The sequence below is a fragment of the Poecilia reticulata genome, chromosome 2 (assembly GCF_904066995.2).
Source record: "Poecilia reticulata chromosome 2, P_reticulata-male-v2, whole genome shotgun sequence".
Lineage (NCBI taxonomy): Eukaryota > Metazoa > Chordata > Actinopteri > Cyprinodontiformes > Poeciliidae > Poecilia > Poecilia reticulata.
Window position 1 is genome coordinate 9,166,332 of NC_088831.1, and position 17,840 is coordinate 9,184,171.

General features: G+C 39.7%; 1 long non-coding RNA gene across 1 annotated transcript in view; it reads left to right on the plus strand.

Annotated features, from left to right (window-relative positions):
- LOC145555292 (uncharacterized) overlaps positions 1–17,045 on the plus strand; it is a 31,628-nt gene extending 14,583 nt beyond the window's left edge. Inside the window, exon 3 of the long non-coding RNA XR_014091404.1 lies at positions 15,740–17,045. This is a non-coding gene — a long non-coding RNA (uncharacterized LOC145555292). The remainder of the gene's footprint in view (positions 1–15,739) is intronic.
- Positions 17,046–17,840: the final 795 nt, after the last annotated feature.

Below are 17,840 nucleotides of genomic sequence, written 5' to 3' on the forward strand. Positions count from 1 at the left end.
TACCTTATATGCTGCACTCCGGTTTCCTCTGCAGGTCCTAGTCTCTTTCTGGTCTTTTTGTGTCATTATTATTATGTGTACCTTCTTGCTCATTTTTGACACAGTCGGTCCACTCTCTGGTCTTTTTTTTTTTTTTTTTTTGCCTTTCCCGGCATCCCACACTGACGACACTTTACTTTTATTTTCGGGTTACAGTTGCACAACCTAACTAATAAAAAGAAAGGAAGACAGCTGGTGCTGGTCAGCTGAATAATTCAAAGTCTGGTGACAAGTGTGGAAGCCACATCATCACAGGTAAAGATGAACAGAAATTCCTCCTCAGGGCTGCCTGCAGTCACTGGGACTAACTTACTTGCTCGCCTTGGGGGAAATTGTTCTGGCACTCCTATCACATGGGGATGGAGTTTAGCTCCCATTTCCTCCGACGACCTTTTTCTGTTCCATCCTTTCTTGCAGAGTCATTCTCAAGCCTCACTAGGTTGTTGATTTTGATTTGGCAATCTGTTCCATCCTGGACCACTGCATCCATTTTCTCTTGCGAGGTGTTTTGCATCAACCTTTTTTAATGGCTTTTATTTAAATACGTTTCCATTCGGGAAGTTGTGGTTTTCCTCTTGCACCTAACCACTAATGAACATAACCAAGGTCATGTTTAAATGTCTATGTAGAGAACATTTTGTCTTTTTTTTTTTCGGTTTACTACCACCACATGAAAACAATACATCGGGAACAAAGTCATTAACATTTAAACTACTAGACTGGAAGGGTTTACGATGGCATTTCTAAGATTTCGGCTTCTCTCCAGGATGTTTCACTGATTTGTTTTTGTGATTGTTGCAGCTTAAAATGACTGATTCTGCAGTAGCTTTTGCAAAAAAGTTGTGGTCAAAGTTGCACAATTCTTAAGCTTTATTCTGTGCCATAACAAAGTCATGCAAAACAGTTGAAATTGCTGCACACAACACTTTTTTCAAGTAAAATTCTTGTCTTGAGCAGCTGTCAAAATGCAAAATCAGAATTCCGTAATCCAAAAATTGGCTAATTATGACTGAAATTGTATTATTGCCAGACATATTCACAGCTTCCTGGAGGGATTGCTTTGGGACTCCGGTAAATTCCAGTACAAATGAAGATAGTTAGCCTATCAAAATGACATCAGTAACTCATCCAGTAGAACACAAAACATTCAGAAAAATGTGTAAAGATTTGAAGACTTTCCTCCAGAAAGATATATATGGGAGAGATCAGAGGTTAAATGTCAAATATTTGTTGGCTTAGACTGCAGGAGGATGTTCAACATTTGAAAAGGGGAAAAATTAATCAAAAACTAAATACTGAAACTAAAATTAAAATGAGATGCATTTCAATGCATCTAATAAACAGAACATTCATATACAAACATCAAAAAACCTGAAACAAAAAACAAAAAACGTGTGAGAGGTGGATACTTTTTCACAGCATGATAAATGTTTCCATTATCGATTTTGACTGATTGTTGCAAACGAATCTCATCAAAGGATCATTTCATGTGGCTCCACAATGACGGTGGGAACATTTCTGGGGACATGTGGAAAGCACATTTCTTATTTACTCACAATGCTTAGCATCCGCATTGCTGGCAGATGGTCTTTGTCTTTTCATTTGAGTGTAAATTTGTCTGCTTGAAAATCAGCATATTGACACCAAGGGATGATTTTTTATTTTTGTTTTTTCTTTTCTTGATCATTGCCAAGGTTGGTATGAAGCCAGTCCTTTGTTTTCAGGGAGTATTTATAGCCTTAAAAATTGTTCACTCTTCCGGAAACTTGAGGCTCGCCAATGGACAAGGCTGCATGTGCGTCCTAATTACAACGAACTGTCACGACGGTGAAAATCTTATCCCTCCGTCCTCTGTAAACTGGTGTGGGCCCCAAACACAGAACAAATGTGTTTCCCATACACACAAGAAATATATTGAAAATCATCATCTTAAGTTATGCTTTGATTTTTACCTTTTTCCTACCTTTTTTATGTTAAAAATAGCTTATTCTCAGAGATTCCCATAAGGTTTGTCTGCTTTTGCAAGAGCTCTAAGAAATCCATAATCCTTGAAACGTTTACTGTCCCCAGAATTTAGATCTGATAATGTCTATGACTGCTTTCAGAACCAATACAAAGTAATAAAGTGACTGTTTGGTGTGTGTGTTCTGCAGGAATGTGCTCTGCAGATGGCTTACAAACACAACGGAAAGGCACAGAGCTTTTGGCTCGGCTGTAAACGCCTCTGTTGGAGATTAAAACCATCCCTTCAGCAGACACTGCCTTAATTAGTGTTTTAGAGGAAGGGATGTGCCTTCCCTTGCCCGCCTTACATGTTTTTCCAAAATTTTTTGTTACCCGTAGGTCTATAGGAGTTCTTTTTTTAGCCTATTTGTCTCGAGAGCTTACACTGCGAATACAACAACTGTCCAATTTTTGAGCTCGTCTCTCGGGGGTCCTTTACTTTTTTTTCTCTCTCTCTCTCTTTGCTCAGCTTTTTCTTTTATGTGCAGTGCCATTATCTAGAGCAGTCAACGTTAAAGAAAAGAATTTTTAAAAAAAAGAAAAAAATGAGGACAACCAGTCAGTGATAACCCCATCGCCAGTCCCAGGTGTTAGCCCAGCCATTGTCCGTACATTCCCTTTCCTTTTGTGCTTTCCTCCCATGGGGGGAAAAGGACTGAAGCGGGCTGTCTGACATTTATTAATCCTTTGTTATGGTCTGAATAAACAGAGTTCACCTCTGAGAAATCAGCGCACAAGATCAGTGCACACTTTACTACATGTAGCGCCAAAGCCCGCATCGTAATTACCTCTGTCTTCGGTCTACGTGTGACGGCACGATCATTTTTTTAAGATAAGGTGGAGAAGTTCTATTTTTTTTTCTAAGATTATGTTCTTTTTAGGACACCCAAACGATGATTTCCTCATGCTAAAAGAAAGATATTCTTGGTGTCTATTCTTAATCAGGTAGCTTCACTGCCCAAAACTCACCAAGCAAAGCAAAACTAGCATTAGCAAATATGCAAAGTAAACATTTTGCAGCTCCAGTTCTAGTTCATAGCTGAGTACACTCAATTTTTGCAATTTTCTGAAAATTTAACAAACGTTGCAATTTTGGTCCCCAATAAAACTGAATGCATCAGGTGTGAAAACACCTTAAAACATTAAGATGCTTTGATCAATTGTAGCTCCAGTTATATGTTATGTTTGGATTTTATGTCTTACTTTATGCTACTCTTCAAGAAATGCCAGATTTGTGGAGTCTACAGTTTAAAGTTGGTCGAGATACCAAACCAAAAGTACTTTCTATGGATAGAAAAAAAAAAAAAAAAAACCTTCATAAAAAATACAATCTAACATCAACTTAGTAGATGGAAAACCAAGAAAATTGTTATTTTGCTTTTTAAAAAAAAAAAAAAAAGTTAGCAAGTGTGGATTATCACTGTGGAAAGTTAAAACGAAAGCACACATTTCCTTCCCAGTCTGATAACCAAACACACAAAAATCCAGGACATCATGTTAGAAAAAAAACACTCATTACCAAAATATCTTTAATCAGTTTGGAAACCCTCCTGTTTTCTTGTTGCTCATTACCGTACCCTAAACTCCCATGTTAGAGCCACCATCACTGAATGAAACCCACAGTTTTTCAGCCTCAGTCAGCTTCAGTTGCGCCCCGATAATTTATTTACTTCCATTAGCGAGTCTTTTTCAACAGAGAAACTACATGGTTGACAGTTTGCTCGTAAAGCTGTTAGAAGAAGCAACCGTCTGAGTAATTTCTCCACCTAAATTATAATCATACATCAACTTAGCAATTAAACTGTGTTGTCACTCCTCAAAACAGCCGTAACTGAAGAACAAATAAGTAGAACATCGTTTGAAATCAAAAGATGGCTTCCTCCTAATTTTGATCTTTAAAACCATTTCCGCATATTCTGACGAGTAGGACTTTAAAAAAATGCTCCACGTTGCTTTAACATTTAATAGCCAAACAGTTGTCCACTTGGGTCACTGAAACAACTCGATTGGTTCCACATTATGAAATAAAGCCCTTTTGTGGGCTCTAGAAAGTGAATAAGGACTACATGAAATGTTCTTTGGCGTGATGGATAGCGAGGCGAACCCTCTTGATTTAATTAACACAGAATGTTCAGATCATTTTACATCGCAATACATAAATTTCGGGCCGTTCTAACAAAGTAACATTAGCCCTGCAATGCACCACAGAGCAGCAGAAGAGTGCTCATTCAAAGCAGGAGGGCTGGCTCCGCTGCCATCAGATAAATGGAACGCTCCTCTCGTCTGAAAAGGGCTTCAGTCTCGACCCGTTCCTCCCCAGCCCCATTATTGAACTCTGCGGCTCGTTTATAAATGAACTTTTCACAATGACATTTGCCGTCAACATCTCCGATGACAGCCATGTGTACGAATCGCTTCTTCCAAGGCACGTTATGCATCTCCTGCGGCCTGTGAAGGTTCAATCCAGGTGAATTTTCACATGAATCTTTGTCAAATAATTGTAAAAATTGTCAACTTGTTTATTTTCTGGTGTAATATTTGGTGAATGTGTACATTTCAAGTATGATTACCATCAGAATAATTAGAATCTGAGCAAAGTGCGGAAAAAAAAAAAGTTTTACATTTTATTAATACCGTCTTTCAATAACACATAATTACAGACTCAAATTTACTGTAAAAATTAAGACGAGAACCTAGTCAGCCACTGTTGGACTTCCTTACCACCAAACTTTCAGGGGAAAACCCTAAAAATTTACAAAAGGTCTATTGGTCAACAAAACAATCTGTATTTGCATGAAGTGATTTTGGACTCTGACACTTCAAACAAGTTCACTCCATAGCAGGAAGTGCAACGCTTGATAAAGACTTGCCTTTAAATGCAGTCAACGTCTGAAGCACCTTTTTTAAAATGAATCACCTGCTTTAAAAGACAGTGGAAAGACTGACTGAATTATTTATGTAAACACTGTCAAGATTTGTGAGTTTTATGGAACCAACATATGATGAAATATGCCCTTTATTTTAATGAGGCAGAGCCTCTTTGCCCCACAGCAAGAGGATCTCATGTTGAAATCTCGTTTCGCCTCGGTCTCTTTGTGTAACGATTACACGGCCTTGCGGTTCATGTGTGGTTTCTCACGCCGTACTCTGTTTTCTTATCAGAATACATAAACATGCTGTCGACTGAACCGTTAGAAATGCTCATCAGCTGACGTTCTTATTATTTGATCAACATTTTACAGCACTTGCATATATACTTTGAACCCTCACATTTTGCCATGTTAAAACCTATAAATCCCTAAAAAATGTCATTCGACTCTTGAATTCTTGTGTCAGACACAACGTAGTGAATAATAACAAAGGTAGACGGAGAATATGTTTTTTTCCCCCTCAAACAAAGATGTGGAGAATGAGCAAGCTGCTTGCCAAAGTCATCTAGGGGATTCAGCAAATATATAGAAGGTGCTCCAGGGCGTTCGAGATCAGAACTGAACCTTCTGGCTTTCACACAACTTAATGTTATGAACACAGCCGTCCCACCTTCAAGCGTGTCGGACAGAGAAGCTGCTTTGTGTTGATGTGACAAAAAACGAGGCAACATAAAAAATGTCAGAAGCAAGAAAAAGACTTGAGGCCGAGATAGATGCTCGCCTTTAAGCAGGACAATGGTGCTAAATGTACAGCCAGTGGCCTGAAACTTAATCCATTTTAAAATCTCTAGAGAGCTAGAAAGTGACAATTTGACTGCTAAGTTGGCTCCAGGTGTGAAAAGTTTGAAGAGATGCACCTCCAAACACATAGAAGAGTAAAAAGGAGCTGGAAATAGTTCTATAAAGTATCAGACTTTATGCAAAATAAGAGGTTTCAATCACAAGCCTCATCTGGAGCTTCTCATATCTGATTTAAAGCATGAAAACTCATCACAGGCAATGAATGCAAAATTTGTTTTGTATGAAAATGTAAAGAAAAAGACAAAACAAAAAACAAGATTGGGTAAGAAAGAAGTTGTTTGGTAAGTTAGAACAACAGATGTATTTTAGCACTGACGTTCACACCGTATAATAAGCGCTTAATGGATTTTCTTGGCCCGAGGGCGAGAAATCCACTCAAATTGGGCCAAGTTTCAATTCAAGGGCAATACATAGTAAAAGAAGGAAAATTAAAATGGCCAACGCATCGGCAGCAACCCCATGTCGCCAACTGGAACTGAGACGGTGTGGAAATGTTGCTGCCAATTGCCAACTTTATCTTTACATAGCAAAACATTAAATTTTTTTTTAGCTCCTAAGTTTTCACATTTCAATATGGTACAGCTATAAACATTACACCATGTTACGGTCCAATGTGTCCAGGTTGAGGGTTTCCGCCTGGACTCTCACTGGCAGTTGGGGTAAAGCATTTTTTTTTTTTTGTCACTCAATCATTAAGTGACGCCAGCAGCTCCATCCTAACAGAACTGTACCTTTGTACTGTAGACCTACATTTGACAAAAATGGATGTTTATTGCTTGCTTGTTTCATAATTGATGACTGTATGATGGTTTTATGATGTAAAGCACTTGGACTGCCTTGTTGCTGAAATGGGCTGTACAAGTGATTGACTACAACAGAAGGGGGGCTCAAGAAATGTGCAGTGCAGGTCAGTTCTATGAGCTGGAAACAAACTGGAAATAAAGGAAACAAACTAAGATACCGAGCCGCAATGATCTGAGCCATGCAGCTCAGTGGGAAAAAGGCAGTAGATGCTGGTCAAGAATTACAGCTGGGGCAATGAGTACAGCCTGAGCTGCGATTTGACCAGTAGTGTCCGAAATTGGTCAACAACCGTTGGCGCCCTGCAAACCGTTTCCCAATTTCACTTAATTGAATTCAGAATCTGTGGAGTCCATTGAACCATTTCAAAAGGAGACGAACTTGCAGGAAAACTTTGTTCTGCAATGGTTGATATACTTTTTTTTGTACAACTTTGCACTACTTTGTGTTGTTCTATCACCATAAAATCACAACAATATTCATTAGGGTTTGTGGGGTTTAATACGACAAAATCAGGAAAAGAGTTCAAGAGAGTTTATGTCCCAGATTTCTGGAGAACTGGAGACAGGACAGGCTTGGGCTTAGCAGGTGTGGGCTGTACTAATAAAGGGAAGGAAGATAGCATGACAACTCCCCTTCAAGTGTCATAACAGTGGAAGGCCTGCCAGGCACCTTTTGGCTCATGTTTACAGGGACCTTCGCAATTTATAGCTCCTGTCCAAGAGAATTTGACAAGCTGCTTGCACATTGTGATATACTACCTCCCCTCCTCTCCCTCCTCGCAGAGAGTGCTGCACAGTCGGGATGTCCACACCGCCAACGCTCCGTGGAGGTTTTTCCCCCGAGGTGCGGCGTGGTCCTGCAAGGCCCCGGCTGCCAGCTTAAAGCATTCAGAAGTTGAAACGTAAAAGCTGACCCAGTTAAGCTCTTCCGTTGAGCGTCGCCGGTTCTGCGGGAGGAAGCGAGCAAACACACCCGGGCGAAAGCGCGAGGTGTTCGCAAAGAGGAGACGGGCCTCTCGCCGACTGTGGGGAAACGATGGAAAATAACTTTAATGTATTCCGACGGCAGCTCCAGAACTCTTGTCTTCCCACTGCCAGGTTCAACTTTTCCTCACTTCCTGTTTGCGCTCGTGTGCCTTGAAGGTGGCTTTGCTGCGTTACATGGGCGAAGGGTTACAATTCAGGTCGTGCCTCTGAGCCTGTGACACCTTCCTGTTCCGCTGCTGCTTTGATGTGCCGTCTGATCTCCTAGAGTCGTGCGTCTCCAGACCCCTCCGGTCGTTCCCGCAGCGCAGCAGGGAAACTCAGTGGTCTGAGGTTCGCATAAGCAGCAAAACACATTCATCCGTCCCCCTCCCCCGCTGCTAAGTCTTTAAATAGCTTTTTCATGTTTCATCCTCTATACAGTCCAGTCTTGGTTTTAAAAAAAACAAAAACAAATGTTTTGCCTTCATTTGCTTCAACAAATTCTCCTCTCTGCTGCATTTTTTTTTTTTTTTTACTTTTTTAAGTAGCTTTTGTGCAGAGGTTTTCATTGTGGGCTGAACTCTTGTTGGGTATGTCTATTATATAAATTTTTAATCTCCAGATTTTAGTTGCAAAGATTCAGAATCTCAAACATCTTCGGTATCAGCGGGGAAAAGAAATCCTACCGTCATGAGCTGTGGGTGATGGTGAGAGTGAACGCTGAGACCCAGGTTGTGAAGAAAATGATGAATTTAATGATGAAGCTCAAACACAGTCCAGTACAGGCGGCACAGCAGAGAGAATAGCACACAGCTAGATACCGGTAGCAACTGACGAAAGAGCAAGCTAACCAGGACTTAAACAGTTGTACTGGAGAACCGCCACAAGCAACAACTGACATTAGACGAGGACCCGACAAGGGACTAAGACAACAGGTGGGTTTAAATACACAGGGAGGGTAACCAGGGGACTAGACACAGCTGGGATCAATCAACATGGAGGACAGGACATCACAGACACTCACAGGGGAACAGAACACAGAAAAACCAAGAAATAAATACACAAAAACACAAATCGTCACACCTACCAGCCTCGAGGCTGAAGTTAATGTTGCCGTTTGTGCGCGTGACGGTGGGCCGAATGTTACCTGCCAAAGAAAAGCAAGACCTTTTCTTGCAAAGACCAGAGTTATGACAGCAGAGGCTTGAGTCAAAACAAGCAGATTCCTTTTCATCAGTATGTGGGCCAGTGAGATTTTGCAAAAAAACAACTTCTCTAAATTCTAACTAATCCACATAATCTGTTCCGAAATCATAAAAGAAAAATAAGATCAGATGCAGAGTGAATACAAAATGCAGTTTTCAAAACATTGAATTGAAAACGTAAAGTTTTCCCAAACCAAAACTGAGCCTATGTGGAAGAAACGGCAATAACTCGCCAAAAAATTAATCACTGTTTGTGCTGCCCTGTCTAAGATCTCAGTCTGTTTCATCAGGTCAAACCAAACAGGAAGCAGAAATAACTATTATATTTGGTCATTTCCACATAACCTTACAGTAATCGTGTTTATATAGATGTGACATCTGCTGCATCATTAATTCTTAATGTCATAAATTTGGGTATTTTTTATGTACGAAGTATTGCCCCTTTTTTTAAATAATTATTTTTCTTGAAGATTTCTGTGATGATCTTCAAGTAAACCAAGTGAGAATATCTGTTTTGTAAAAGCTGCTCAGTGGTTTGGTGTTCTTTGATTCAACAACTTAAGTGTGATGATAAACATGCAGAAAAATAGAGAGGAAAAAGCCGCAGAGATTTGGTTTCCTGCTGCTTGTAGATTCCTTTAGTGTTGCAGTGAGCTTTGTAGCCTTTTCACTTTGATTAAAAGAACAAAAAAAAAGTCAAGGGTCCACGTGGGATAGTGAATAAAACAGAAAATGCCAAAGATCACTCCCCTTCCCATCACTTCCCGCATATAAAACCCCTATATCTATTCAATGAGCGCTTCATCAGCTGTCAGTCTGTTCTTTACGTTGAAAATTAGTGAATCAAAAATAGTAGCTTTAATGAACCAAGAGGAATTTTGATCACTTTGGGTTTTACTTTCTTTACGACGTGCTTTTGTTAAGTAACGAGGGTGTAAAATCGCCTTTCGATTCCAAGCGTGTCTCCATTTTTCTGAATTAAAAATTATTTGGATGTTATTTGAACGTCTGAAACTTGTCTGGGCTTTATTTTTGTAGTTTGAGAGAGCGCAACTCCCACAGACCATTTGTTCAGGGTTAATCTGAATTCCTGCTCCGCAGCACAGAACCTCACCTAAACATTGCCTCTGGGGTTTTGTCAGAATCACTAATGTATTGACGAACGAGGAGAGACGCCCCACAGAAACATGATGTGTGATAAGATTTTTTCCTCTAAATATTGATGTGAAATTGCTTGTCGGTGCGTTCTCACACGCTGGGAAGACGTCTGGAAAAGTTAAATCTACCGCACTGACGGATGGTTGACTGGTTGATCAAGATTTTTTCCACAAAGGTTTTCTTGAAACATTTAAATGAACAGAAAGGAGCAAATATTATGAAAATAAGTCAGTTAAATTATGTTTTAATGTTATAGGTGTCTGACCACAATGTAGCAAAAAGAGAAGTACTGATGCACTTAGATCTGTGACGTCTAAAACAAAAAGAAAATGTTATTTTAGAAATACAGTTACATCCAAGTGTCGTTTTAAATTGTTCCCATTAAACTAAGAGAACTTTGCTAAGCATCAACCGTCCTCTTTTATAGGCACGCTCCAATTTCTACAAATTACAGTAATCAGTTTGGCACGTCATAAAAATGTCAGTTACTAAGAAGAGGCAATTTTTTTTTTCCATGAAAACCATTCAATGACGGCTCACCTTCTGATCCAATATGTCACCTACATTTTTTTTTTTTAATTTCATTCGACGTTTTTTATTTCTAGTTTGCATAGTTGAGCTGCGAGTTTCTGGTCTTTCTACAGCTTCTGTTTGAAGTGGAGGTGTTGTCACACTGTGTGTGTGAGAACACCATACCCTCGTGGATTTTGTTCTCCACAGGCTCTAAACTACTTTTGCTTGTAAATACTGTATATAACAGCAGCCTAGCTGACTGATATTTCCAAAGAAGTTCTCTTTTTGTTAAGTCAGGAATAAGGGGACGATCCTCAGTTTGCATTTTTTAGGCAATTTCTTTAAGAATCTATTGGACAAAAATATATCCTGGTGTTTCTAAGAAGTCATGATATGTGGGAGTTTGTGGCAAGTTTCTGAGTTGTGTAGATCTGTGTCCTAATGGCTAGTTTAGCTGTAGGATATCAACTTCTGGTGACCTTTAAAATCTGTATTTGTTGGCAGGAGAACTTCTTCATACTCCTACTGAAAATCTGCACACTCACAGGCTGTAGGATTTATATCTCCTAAAAGTAACTCAATGATGGAATAGGCTACGTTTCCTCCCTGAAGTCTAAAGCTACAAACTCCTAGTCGAAACGATGACCTGAAGTTAAACGTTTTCTGCTCAACCGCCATGTTCTTCCATACGTGAGTTTTACTCCCGAGCTGCGGCTCTGTCCACTGCCTGGTCATTTCTGTGGTCCGACGAGTTAATTAATGAAAGGTCTATTCATCGTAGGCAACACCTCTTGAGGAGCAGCGGGGAAATTATAATTACCCATTGTTATGGAGGGGGCGCTTGTGGCTATCTAGCAGAAAATTAAGGTATCAGCAGGAAGTTGTCAAAAATATTTAAAAGATTTGGAGACCTTGAGGGATGAGGGACTTTTGTTTCTATATCAACAAAGGAAGCTTAGAGCTTTAAGGCCTATCAAAAATAAATTATTAAAAAAATATATATATATTTTTATATTTTGTGGTTGAATTATGATCACAAACAATGTGATTGATGGGATTCATTTTATTAAGATAATAGGAGTCGCATGCAGAAGATATAACATAACGCACAATTGTTTGGAAGATATAAAATAACTGCCCTCATTTCGTTTGCTTTGTTTTTCTGTTTACCTTTTCTAGTTGTTTTTTTTCTTCTCTTTTTCAACTAAAAATATGTTGCAAACATGCTCCCAATTTTATGTTTGCTTTTTGGAGCACCCTTATCCGAATTTGCTGGATGCTTTATTTGGTTTCTGGAATCACTGCATTCTGGACTTATAACGACCATGTTTCAACAATTCAGCCACTTTTTCAAATACACAAGATTTGTGGAATGCATGACTAATGGTCGTCCCATCAATAGATTCTTCTGTCTCCTATCTGGATTCCTGCAGATACTCCATAATTACCTTTTGCCCCCTGGCTTTCTAAATAGTAAAAAAAAAAAGATCATGCTTTAAATACACGTACTATGGGATAATACTAACAGTTCAGTCGAGGATACAACCTGATAAAGTAGAACTTCAATGCTTGATTTTGTTTAATTTTTTCCGTTTACCCTTTCACAACTAAGTTAAAAAGTCTAAGTTTGCTTTCTTTTTTTTTTTACTTAAGAACATAATACTCTAAAACAGGACTATTTTGTAATCCCTATAAATGAGTCTTATTTAAGATGACACGCTGTTGGAGTGCCAGAAGGTCGGTTATGTACTGACTCTCAAGTGGTTCTCATGACTCAGTGGTTTATGTCTCTTGATCAAAAACATCCTGTTTACCAGGAACCCCCATCTTGTCCCAACATGCAAGGTAAACACGTACATGCGTGCAAACGCAGCAATTTGAATAATAACTTGTGCAGGAATGAAAAGTAGGAATGCCTCGGGGGCGGGCGCATCAACCAACCGACTGTATCGAGAAACGAACATGCAACTCGTTCGTGCCAGGTTCTTCATTCCAGGTGTTAAATCTGAAAGTGTAGCAGTCCTGGGACTATCGCTTTTCTTTTACACGCCGGGGTTTGTTGTCGAGTCCTGCTTGGTTGACGTCAGTAATGCTGACGCTACGATTAACCATGAGACGGGGGAAGATATCACAAGAGTGTCACCGGGACGCTCGACTAAAAGAGCTTCATTATTAAGCGACCTAGGCCGCAATCTAAACAGGGAGTTAGCTCCGCAAATAGCTCAGGAGAGATTATTTCATTTTCTCCTTCCTTTGTTTTCTGATTATTCACAATTAGTCTCTGAGCAGTGAGTCATCAGACCCTTTCTTTCATCGCCATGAGTAAAAGTAACGCTCATGTTTAGATGAGTATTTTAATAACCAACAGGCATTTTATTCATATGAACTTAGCTGTAAGCGTGGGACGCCTAGTGATATAAAGTGCTGTGAAAAAATATTTTCAGATTTATTCTGTTTTTTTTCCCCCCTCACACATGAAGGATATTTGATTCATTCTTATTTGCTCTATTTTCTGAGTTGCATAGGATTTTCAATTTTGCTCAAGCCCAGAATCTCAATTAGATGTGAAACCAGACTTTGACTTAACCACATAAAAACCTTTGATTCCTACGTTCTCTTTGATCCATCAGTGTCCGTACTTGTTCCTGATGCTTTGAAGCCATTTCTTAATGTTTTCTAAACTGGAAGTAATCACGAGTCGGTGTGTCTGGCTAAATCATACTCTGTTTCCCAATAAGTGGGGTTAATCGAAGTTCACGAAAAGATTTAATAAGAGGGATAATTACTTTTTCACTCATTTTGGGTAGCTTTTTTCTGTGAATAATTGAAATAGTCATCCCAAACACTAATTTGCATTCACTCAGGTTATCTTTGGTATAAAAACATGAAATGCATTTCCACATGACTTCAATAAATTAGCCTCTTTAAGAAAGCTGAGATTAGTGCTCTGTTTTTCTCCCACAAAGACATCGTCAAAAATATAAATGCTATGGGAAAAAAAAAAAAAATAAAATCATTACTTAGTACCTTATGAGTTGAGTGCTTGTGTTCATTAAAAGTGGGTTGGTTTTTCCTCCAGGCAGAATCAATATGAATATTTTATTAGCAGAGAGACTTTGAAGGCAGAGATGTGGAGGAGCATACTTTTGTTGCACAGTTACATTTCGGTCAATCACATATTTGTTAAACCTCCAGGATCGATGACGGTGGAGAATAACTTCAGGTAGCCTTTACGTGTCTTATAGGGCAGGCTGTTGTTCTTGCAGAGCACGCTGTTATTGGATTCCCCATCGCTCCGTCTTGATCAGTTGGAGTGTCTTTCAGTGTGTTCATTAGTATGTGTACGTCCTCTCCCTGAATTGGTGCTTAGGATTCTTGTCTTCCAAACCTTTCTTGCCTCTTTAGACCACCTATGAGCCTGGCTGATTGGACAGGCGCCCCACTGGTGCGCTCCAATCAAGCCGAAACAATTATCTACACATGCTACAGTAAAGGTGCAGCCAGTAGGTTCGACTCACTTTTGCGCTCTTGCTGCAAAACGCAAAAGTGAGTTTCTCAGAAAATCTGATTACATAACACCTTTGAAAAAGCCTTTTTTTTTTAAACTGAACGATTTCCTCATGGCTATGTTACGGCCCGCATCATGGGAAAGACTGCTGACGGTTTTTTTTCAATGAGCAAACAGTCCCTTCAATTTTATTTGGAAATGAAAGACTTAGACTGTGGAGTAGCATCGAAGAGACAAAGAGTCCAAGTTGCTTGATGTCTGGTTAAGATTTGTGGAATCACATCCATGGTGTTTCTTCTGTTGCATTTTATCAAATGCAAGTTCATGCAGTCATTTAAGTGCTGAAAATTCAAAACTAAAGTCACATGGCAAGTAGAGGCTTTGCAACTCTCTTTGGATGAAAAACAAAATGGTTGCTTAGAGCTACAAGTCACATGAGACAAAGAGGAAGAGCCAGAGGATGTTGATAAGCCCTTAACAAAAGTTGAACTAGTAAATGAGCTGCACTACAAACTTTCTGAAGCTACATGAAGGCCAATACTTTGTTATTTATGAGGAACTTAAAATGTTACGTCAAGCTCCCATATCAGCTAAAAAAAACAATTATTGAAATCTTGGATGAAACACTCTGTGGATGTTGTACCAAACACTGTGAGGTAGAAAGTGACCAAAACAACCAAGGTGTAAAAATAGTGAAAGTTAGATGTTATTCTTACCTTCCTGCTGCAATATTGTTTCATTATACTTTCATTATAAAGTATCTGAAATTCCTAGAGCCAGTGGTACTTGACATTTTATTGGCTGGCATTTGCAAAGCAGCCAATCCAGGAGTGCCATTTACTTTACTTGCCACTGACTAAAACCAAGGTATATATTGCAAATTTGTTTCTGAGTTTTATTACAAAGAAACCAAAGTGCTTTTATACAAGATAAAAAAAAACATATTGAATATTGAGCTGTTTCTTAGAATCAAATATGAATAAAGGTATGGGATGGGCAACAGGGCAGAAACACCAACATCCATCAGAATCTTCACACTACCATTTATGAAGTCAAACGAAGCAGAAACTTAAGCAATATTTAGTGAAGCACATATTTTTGATATTTATAGCTGATTAAAAATCACTTATTTATATCCAGTTCAATCTGGTTTAATTTTCCCCTGGCACGTTTTCCAGTTTTCACTTTACGATGTTGCTTCAACTACTACTTTTGCAACAGATGGGATTGTGTCTTATAGGTCCTCTCTGCAGGAAGCCAAAGATTTATCTGTCGACAAAGTAGCAAATAAATCCTACCTTTCCACAGAGAATAAAAAAAAAAAGTGTGTTAAGGAGTTTTCCCTTCTACTTAGAGGATTAACACAGGGGATGTTTAATGGTTAGAGGTCATGTTTTGTACACCGGCACTGACAGGGCCCACCTCACCGGGTCTGACCTACAGGTAGATAAACATGACCTCCCAGGGCAGACGTAAGGGGGGGTTATTACAGTATATAGACTACATGCCCCAACTATCTTTCAGAAAGTCTAAGGAAGCAAGAAATAGATTAAAGTCAGTATACTTTGACAGTTAAGATTTACCCCGTGGAGCACTTCTTTATAGAAACAATATGTATCCTGCTTTTCTTTGCCTGGATTCCTGCGAGAAGTAATAAAGTGCAAGCAGAGAGGGAAAAAAAATCTATAACGGCATAGCCACAGGTGAATCACAAGGGTTGACAAAATAAAAGGGGAACACATTTCAACATACATCAGCTGCTCTGCCACAGATGTATGAATCTTCTCCTCTTTTTTTTTTTTTTAATAACAGGGAACCGCAGGTCTTCAGGCACCAAAGCAAGGAATGTGGAGAATCTATCAACATATCCCACAAGTCTCCAGTAACACAAGAAGCCTCGGCGATGAGGAGTTTCTCGGCTGCGCCCAAACAACGGGGGGACGCTTTATATGGCATTTGTATCCGCAGAGGAAGAATTGGCTTACCTACTGCAAGCTGGCTAGACTCGAGAGCCCTGCAGAGACGTAATATTAGATCAGTGTGTAGAACTTTCGTGTCCTGCTCCATCATGCTCACAATATATCACACATTGATGTCCTTCCTGCTTAATTGGTGCGTCTCTCCTTCCCATCTGTGGCTGCTAGTGCTCTCCTGGGACCTGGCTGTGTTCATTACTGATACATGTTTAAGAGGACGGGTTCGGAGGTATAAAAAAAAAAAAGGAGAAGAAGCTGTGGGGTGAGGACGTGTCTTAACTGACAGGTTCAAAAATCACAGCACAAGACGCTGTCTTTCTCAGAGGAGACAAGGGGGGGGGAAAAAGAAATAAGTAAATCCAAGTTGAGTAAATGTCAGCTGTACTGTAAAATTTTACCAGCTCCGTGTTCCGGACCAGCTCCCTCGGAGGAGTGCATGCAATGCGGTGATAAATTGCTTCTTTGTCCAAGTGGGTGATTTCTGGCCTGAATAGTAATCATCTCCAAACCTTTATCCAGTCTTCACTTCAAGAAGGAGCGGTATCAGCATAATCCCTGATACATGCCCTGGAGCAGGAAGTGAGGCAGGGGAAAGGAACAAATAGAATTCAGAAAAACGAAACCACTCAGTGTAAACACAGTTTCAATAGTTTGGACACTTTGGGACGAGAATGCACAGTAGCTTTACGATAGTAACTTAGCAACCGCTGCGTGAGGGAACTCTGCTGTTGACGTATGGACAACGTATTCCCCCTGGCATTCTCTCATATTTACTCCTGTTAGAAAAATCTTCAGTGCACTTTGTTGGGACTTTATGTGGCAGACCAAAACAAAACAGCGCGTTGTTGTGAAATGGCGAGAAAAAGGTGCACGCTTATTTAAATGTGTTGCAAACAGTCTGAAAGTGTTGATGTGTATTCAGTCCTATTTATGTTGATGCATCTATAAAAAAAATCCAGTGAAACCAAATGCCTTCAGATCTCAGTGAATTACTCAATAGTCTGCCTGTGCGAACTGAAATTGATCCACAGCTCAAACAAGGGCACATGCCCCATCATGTTAATCTTGTAATCTACAGATCTGATTATTATGTAACAGTGGCAGAAAAAAAAAAGAATGGCTAAAAGAAATACTCAGGGGGAAAAAAAGTGCCCTGGTTATACTACACCAACATCCCTGGCTAACAGGGATGTTAGCCAGAGTCAATGGTGAAATGAATGAAGCTAAATATAGCACAGCGGAAGAGGGAAAACCTGTTAGAAGCTGTAAAAGACTTGCCAGTGTCACATCTGTCTACAACAAGTACAAGGGAAGATGGGGTGGGGGGCTATTACAAATGATATCATCTCCAATTCCCTTCTCAGAATCTCGCTCAAACATCCATCAGGTCACAATGGGCCAGCAGAAATTGCCAGGTGGGTTTTGGGATGTATATACTTACCTAACCTGAGCCCCACTGGGGCAGTGTTTTGGGGGCAGGAGTTAGGCTAAATAATGTGGGCTCTTCCCAAAGGACTCTTGTAAGGTACAACACTTGCCCTGCGGTTCACACAAGTAGATTAGCCCAACACTATATCAGCTCAAGATTAAGTTTCTCACAGAAAACACACTCTGGGACCCCAATAGGTCACATTTTCTTTGACCCTGGAGTGTTTCTATGGTAGATGATAGCCTAATGGCCTTACATGCCTCAACTCCCAAAACAGTGACCCTTGTGATTCTTGTTTGGGTTCAGAAAACCCAAAGCTATGTGAAGCTCACTCATACATCATTGCTACACTAAAAGCACCACAAAATACTTTTTAGGTGGTGAATCTTATGATCCAGGTTTGAAAGTTGTTGAAAGTTACAATTTCGTTACGTCCACTTCAGGGAAATTTAGTCGCATTGCCTCTTCCGCTTTTGCTTACCAGCATATATAATAGAAACAATAGTCC